The 7,751-nt window shown below is 45.7% G+C and overlaps 1 non-coding gene across 1 annotated transcript; it reads left to right on the top strand.

The window, feature by feature from the left end:
- The first annotated feature begins 264 nt into the window (after window positions 1-264).
- Window positions 265-371, top strand: LOC143999829 (U6 spliceosomal RNA). The gene has a single exon (XR_013278154.1). It is a non-coding gene; the product is annotated as a U6 spliceosomal RNA (small nuclear RNA).
- Window positions 372-7,751: the final 7,380 nt, after the last annotated feature.

Below are 7,751 nucleotides of genomic sequence, written 5' to 3'. Positions count from 1 at the left end.
ACGAGTAGTTTGTCAGTTCCAGTTCTGCCCCTTTGTTTACCTGGCCAGGAAAGCAGCTAATCAGACCAATCTGTGTCTGATCGGTGGCACGGGAGGCTGGAGGAGAGATTTGGGGTCTAATAGACCCCAGATCTGTTCAAAAAGAGGACCATGTTGTCACAAGAGATGTTGTACATCCCCTGTGATGCCAATATAGTTAGTACAAAAAAAAAGTGTAAAAAAAAAAAAAAGTTTGTATAAAATAAATTTAAAAAATGTAAAGCGGTCCTCGCTTTGGCAGGACATATACTAAAAATGGAACGATACAGAGAAGATTAGCATGGCCCCTGCGCAAGGATCACACGCAAATTCGTGAAGCGCTCCAAAAAAAAAAAGTAAAGTGCCCCCGTCCCACCGTGCTTAGGCACAAATGTGAACACATACGTTACTCCAGCATACATATGTAAAAGGTGATCGCACCACACATGGGAGGTATTGTCATGAACATCAGAGCGAGAGCAATAATTCTAGCACCAGACCTCCTGTGTGGTGCGATCACCTGTACAACTCTAAACTGGTAACCTGTAAAGGCATTTAAAGCGTCTCCTATGGAGAATTTTAAGCACCGTAGTTTGCTGCCGTTCCACAGGCAGACACAATTTTAAAGCATGACAGGTTAGGTATCTATTCACTCGGTGTTACATCATCATTCACATTATACAAGAAAATTGGGCTAAGTTTAATGTTTTGTTTTTTTAAATTGTGAAGGTGTTAAATTGCGTATGAAAAACCGCTGCGCAAATATTGTGTGACATAAAAAATTGCAACACCCACCATTTTATTTTATAGGGTCTCTTCTAAAAATATATATATAAAATGTTTGGGGCTCTAAGTAATTTTAAAAATAATTGAATTACATGTAGGAGCGAAGTGTCAGAAATGGCCCGGATGGGAAGTGGTTATAGAGAGTTTAAAATATATGAAATATATAAAATATATGAAATTGTACAGTACATTTTCTGTGTAGCTGATTGTATGATAGCTGTCAGTGAGTGGGGTTGTTAAATATTCAATTAACAGAGCGTTTATGTAAATGTGTTAAATAAGGTCAGCTTCGTTTTCTATAGTGCCATACTTACAGATTTTTTACCATGTGGTTAATGTCTTGTGTTTGCACCTGCATTTATTTTGAAGGCTTATAGAAACAGTTTCCTGCTTTTGGAAGTTGGTGTCAGCTTTGCTTGTATAAAGTAACATAATGCAATTAGCATGAAAAAAAACTACAAAAAAGCAAGTGTTTCAAACAGATGTGTATATACAGTATACTCCAATCAGCCATACCATTATGACCAACCACCATAACTCTTCAAGGCATGAACTCCACTATTATTATTATACAGGATTTATACAGTTCAATACAGACGGAACAGGAGGGCCTTGCTCATGGTGCTTACAATCTAAAGAGAGGTGGAGGTGGTATAAAAGGTTACAGCTGGGGGGGGGGATGATCCGATGGAGGTGACTCAGGCAATGCCAGGACAAGGTTATCTAGAGCCCAGGGCGAACATGCCATATTGCGCCCAATCCCACCCAAAATGTATGAGCATTATGTGTCACCAAAAATACCGTCCTCTCCAAAAAAAAACAACCAGTAATCTGCATGCTCAACCCCAAGCATAAATTCCCCCTCCTCCCAGCACAAATCTTTGCCCCCTTTCTCCCCAGGTCAAATCCTCTCTCTTCCCATTTCCCCCAGAACAAATCCCCCCCCCTTCCCAAAAAAAAAATCACCCCCTCCAGCACAAATCCTCTCCTCACTCTAAATTTCCTGCTTCCAGTACAAATTCCCCTTCCCATCCCCTATCCTAGCACAAATCCCCCCAACAAATTTCCCCTCCTAGCACAAATACACTCCAATCCAATCCCCCCCCCCCAAAAAAAGTTACCCTCTACTATTATACTTTTATAGCACAAACCCCTGAATCCCCCATCCTAGCACAAATCCTCTTCTCCATCCCCCTTCCCAACACAAATGACTACTCCTAGCACACCTCCGCAAATTTTCCTTCCTATAACTATTCTTATCCTCTGCTGACCCCCAAATTCCCCCTCCTAACACAAACCCCCCTCCCCCCAATCTCCTCGTGGTGCCAATCCCCAGCTCTCATGATGCCTCAGTGCCCAGGGCAGCTGCCCCTCCTGCCCACCCCTTGTTCCTGGTAGGAGGGGAAAATTGTTGGGGGGATTTGTGCTGGGATAGTAGATTGGGGGAGGGGAATTTGTACTGGAAGCAGGAGATTTGGAGTGAGGGGAGTATTTGTGCTGGGGGGGTGATTTTTTGAGGGGGGATTTGTGCTGGGGCAAATGGGAAGAGAGAGGATTTGACTTTGGGAGGATGGAGAGCAAAGATTTGTACTAGGAGGAATTTATGCTTGGGGGTGAGCATGCAGATTAATGGTTATTTTTTTTTGGAGAGGATGGGATTTTTGCTGACACATAATGCTCATATATTTTGGAGGGAGGCACAATATGGCATGTGCGCCTTGGGCTTTAGATGACCTTGTCCTAGCACTGCCTCTCCTGCCCCCCCCCCCCAAATCCCCCCTCTTAGCACAAAATTATTTTCCCTATTCCCCTTCCCAACACAAATCACCACTCCTAACACACCTCCCCAAATTTGCCCTCTTAGAACAAGTCTTATACTTTACTGACTCCCAAATTCCCCCTCCCAAAATAAACCCCCCTCCCCCAAATCTCCTTGTGGTGCTCCTCCCCAGCTCACATCATGCCATAGCACCCGAGGGCAGCTGCCCCTCCTGCCCTCCCCTTGTCTGGGCCCTGGACTCAGGTACACTTAGGTGAAGGTAGGGTAGGCTTCCCCGAATAAGTGAGTTTTCAGGGATCGCCTAAAGGCCGATAAGGTAGGGGCTGACCGGACATACTGGACCAGGGAGTTCCAGAGGATGAGAGAGGCTCTGGAGAAGTCCTGGAGGCGAGCATGAGAGGCGGTAACAAGCTAGCGAGCAAGAAGTCCTGGGAGGAGAGGAGGGGACGATTTGGGTGATATCTGCAGATGAGGTTGGTGATGTAGCTGGGGGCCATGTTGTGGATGGCCTTGTATGTTGTGATAAGTATTTTCGATTTTATATGTTGGGTAGGGGAAGCCAGTGAAGGGATTAGCAGAGAGACGCGGCAGTCATGGATCAGTTAGAAAGGTGTATTAGTCTAGCAGCAGCATTCATAATAGACTGAAGGGGGGATAGCCTGTGTAAAGGTAAGCCAGTGAGGAGAGAGTTGCAGTAGTCAAGGCGGGAAATAACCAATTAGTGAATGCATTGTTTTGTGGTGTCGTTAGTCAGGAAGGGGCAAAGTATGGAAATGTTTGCAGAGGTTAAGGCAGCAAGATGTAGCCAGTGATTGGATATGGGGGCTGAAGGAGAGGTCAGAGTCTAGGATTACACCCAACACCCTGGCGTGTGTGGAGTGACCAATGGTTGTGCCCTTGATCTCAATTGTAAAGTCATGGGGAGGGGATCAGGGAGGAGGAAATATTAAGGTTGTGGACAAGGCATTAAAGCGGTTTGGTACCTAAAAATTAAACTTCATATTATTAAAATCACAAGATAGAATACTTACCTAAATGAACCCTGAAAAAAAAAATATTCTTTACTTACCTTTTATTTCAGATGTTTCTGCTGACTTCCGGGTTGTCCTCCCGTGGGAGTAGGCGTGGTTAAATTTCTAAGCTATTTCCCAGGAATCCATGGGGGGACAATGAAATTGCGAAATCTCGTGAGATTTCGTTAGGACACCGGTCACGTGACGAGGGTGTGTCCGAATTTGCCATTCAGCGTGTCCGAATTTGCCAAGGCAGCTGTATCTGCCATTACCACCATTGCACACTGAGCATGTGCAAGATGGAGCGGAGCATGCTGGGAGCCGAGCGTCATCGATATACAGGAAGTAAATGCCTGTGGGCTTCAGACGCCCACACTTAAAATGGAAAATGCCAGAGCACTTTTTTAAAAGTCATCCCGAGGAAAAGAATCGTCGCGCCGGGGGTCAAAAAAACGCCGGACGTGGATGCTAAGCGAAGGTAGCAGTCGCCCACCTGTAACACAGGTAAGAAAAAAAAAAAAAGAGTGGAATCCCGCTTTAAAGAAGATGGAAGGAAAATGGCGGCAGGGAGATGGGTCTTAAAGCGCAGCTCCACCAAAAAGGCTTGATCCCCACTCCTCTTGAATAATTGGCACTTTTGAGAAGCTGGGGAGCAGTGCGACTCACGCATGCGCAGTGGATGTGAAGCCGCAAGCTGTCACAGCTGGGTTACAATAGTGAACATGCAAGCGCTGGGGACCAAAGAAAGGGGGTGAGACCAACTGGAGTGAGCACACCGCTGGATCGTGGGACAGGTGAGTTTTTGTAGCTACTGACTGATTTTTTCCACAAGTGACTGGAACTCCACATTAAGTTATTCAAATAAGTGGGGTAGAATGAGCGTTTTTTAAGTATGGGGGTAACCAGTGCATGTTTGTGCGGGGAGGGAAAGATGCCTCAGGAAAGGGAGAGGTTGAACATGTGGGTTCGAGAGTTTAAGCAGGAAGGTGACCTCAGTAATTGTGAGGGGACAGTGTCCGGGGGACAGATGGTGAGATGGGCGGTGGAAAGGAGTTTGGCAACTTCCTCAGTGGTAACAAGGCTGAAAGAGGAAAGTATTGACTATAGTGTGTTGGATCTGGTGTGTTGGTTTGAGGAGGAAGCTGGGCGCTGGATATCTCATCACAAATTTTGTCGATTTTGTTTTTGAAATGATTGGCAATATCCCAGACAGTAAGCAAGTTGGTGGGTTAAGGCAGTGAAGTAAGGAATTAAGGGTAGAAAAGAGTAGACGAGGTTTGAATGAGAGTGGTGTAGTAGGTTTGTTTAGCAGTGTGGAGGCAGGAGTTGTATTTGAGAAGGGCAGGTTTGTAGAGGGTGAAGTCTTGCAGGGATTTAGTTTTACACAAAGCTCGTTCAAGAGTGCGGCTGCATCTCTGGAGACTTCTGGTGTCATCTGTTTGCCAGAGTTGTAGCATTTGTGGCCTGGTTCTGCGTGTAGAAAGAGGGGCGAGTATGTCCAGGGAGGATGACAGTATGTTGTAGACTGAAATGGTCGGGTCTGGGCAAAACAGGGGTTCAATTTTATCATAAAGGCAGTCAGTAGCAGAATGAAGGAAGGAAGGGTTGAGGTGGGGATGGTTCCTGCGGGTAACTGTTTGCAGGTTGGCGGCATGGGAGGTAGGGGATGGAGAGTGTGAAATGGATAAGGTTGTGATCAGAGAGATGAAAGGGTGTTAGAGAGGTTGCAGGGAGTACAGAGATGGGAGAATATTAGGTCGAGAGTTTTGCCAATGTAATGAGTGGTGGTTTGTGTCCATTGTATTAGGTTAAAAGAGGAGGTTAAGTAGAATAGTTGAGAAGTGGCTGAGGTGTTAACATTGATTGGAATGTTAAAGTGACCAAGGATAATGGCGGGTACTTCAGAGGAGAGAAAGTAGTGTAGCCATGCGGAAAAGTCGTCAAGAAAGCGTGACACTGGGCCGGGAGGCCGCCAAATTACTGCAATCCTCAGACAAACTGGAGAAAAAAGACTAATGTAGTGCACGTCAAAAGAACAGAGTGAAAGAGAGGGAGGTGTAAATAGAACCTGGAAGGTGCATTGTGGGGAGAGGAGAAGTCCAACTCTGCCTCATTTTTGTCCGGGTAAGTGAATCCAGAGGTTGCTACCATGGGAGAGGGCAGCTGGAGAGGCAGTGTCGGATTCCTGGAGCCAGGTTTTAGTAAGAGCAAGTAGATTGAGGGAGTTGAAGAGGAAAAGTTATTTGACAGAGACAAGTTTGTTAGAGACTGGGGCATTCCAGTTGGCACACATAAAGGGGGGGCTGACTCATGAGATCATGGGAATTGAGATAAGAGTGTAAGAGTTACGGCTACTGTCAGAGAAGTTAGACTGCCATGTCTGGGGGTGAGAGTTAGCTGAAGGAGGCCAGGGTTTAGGGCTATATCCCCAGAAGTTAGGGGTGGTAGAAGGGTAAGGTGGGAGAGGGATTTATACGATGGCGGGTGCTGCAGTGAAGTGAAAGTGGTGACACTGTGTGGGCACTGAATGAGCAGGAGGTGATAAGTGCAGCAATATTGAGAGGGAAAAAGTGGGGGAGATATGTACAGGTTGTGGGGTGGAGAGGGGAGGGGTTAAAGAAACAAGTGTTTCAGGACAGAGGACGTTATTATATTAGGAAGATTAATAGAAGCATGTTGGAGGGTGGAGAGAGGGCGAAAAAGAAGGCTGAGGGAAGGGGAAAAGATGAAAGGGAACTTTCAGACAACGTGGTGTGGAGCATAATGTTTGCACTTGCTTTTGTAGTGCCATGTTGAAAGTGCCAGGCACTTAACGCCGAAGTGGCACTTTACCCAAGACGTGACAAGCCTGACCTGGCAAGCCATCCTAAGAGTTAAACTGAATTTATACTGGGATGGAGTAGGTGGTGGTTGACAATTATTCAATTAAGAGCTAGTAAAAAAAGGCACGTGGTGAAATTGGGGGTTCTCTGACCTAAACAGAGTGCAAAGTACGAGGGAGACAGCAGGATAAGGCTAGGTGTTTGATCTTGACCAAGGCAGCATAATAGAAAAGTAAGTGTAGCTTTCAAAATTACAATGCTAAAACAGCAGTTTCAAAGTCTTAGCAAGGCAAAAGTTGAGTTCTGTCATGCAATATAGACCAGTGTTTAAGAGAAGAGTTTACTCAGTGGTTACCAATGGTTACAGCAAAGCAGATGTGGATTGCAGACTGGCAAAGTGGCTTTTGTGTTGCAGGAAATGGTGTAGGCAGTTACCTGAAAGAATAGAGCAGTGAAGGTGTAGGTATGATGTGGTATCTGTCCACAATGTCAGTGGCAGATCCTTTAAGTCCTGTAAGTTGCAAGGTGGGGACTCCATGGATCGCACTTGTTTTTCCAGCACACCCCACAAATGCTCAATTGGACTGAGATCTGAAGAATTTGGAGGCCAAGTCAACTCCTCAAACTCACTGTGGTGATCCTGAAACCATTCTTCAATTCAATAGATCAGGCCACCTTTTTCCATTGCTCCAAGGTCCAGTTCTGATGCTCATATGCTCATTGTAGGCACATTTGCCTGTGGGCACAGGTCAGCATGGGCACCCTGACCCATCTGCAGGTACACGGCTGACACCTTTCTATCAGAACAAGCATTACTTTCTTCAGCAATTTGAGCTACAGTACCACTTCTTCTATTGGATCTGACAACACAGGCCAGCCTTCGCTCCCCACATGCATAATTTGCTGACCATGACCCTGTTGCCAGTTCACCAGTTTATCTTCCTAATTCCACGTACACACTATCGGAATTTCAGCCAGCAAAAGACCGATGAGAGCTTTTCGTCGGGAAATGCAAATGTGTGTATGCTCCATCTGAATTTAGCTGGCCGAATTCCTGCCAGCAAAAATTTGAGAGCATGTTCTCAATTTTCCAGATGGAAAAACTTTCTAGCGGAAATTCTGATCGTGTGTATGCAATTCCGACCCGCAAAAACTCACGCATGCTCAGATTCAACTACAGGATGGAAGCTATTGGCTACTAGGTATTGAACTTCCTTTTTCTAGTCCCGTCGTACGTGTTGTACGTAACCGCGTTCTTGGTGGTCGGAATTTGGTGTGACCGTGTGTGTGTATGCAAGACAGCTTGAGCGGAATTCTGTAAAAATTCCATCA

The sequence above is a fragment of the Lithobates pipiens genome, unplaced genomic scaffold, assembly GCF_037356315.1.
Source record: "Lithobates pipiens isolate NorthernLeopardFrog02 unplaced genomic scaffold, aLitPip1_a1.2 Scaffold_19, whole genome shotgun sequence".
NCBI classification, from domain to species: domain Eukaryota; kingdom Metazoa; phylum Chordata; class Amphibia; order Anura; family Ranidae; genus Lithobates; species Lithobates pipiens.
The sequence above is the reverse complement of the archived record's forward strand: the minus strand, read 5'-3'. Positions and strand labels throughout refer to the sequence as shown.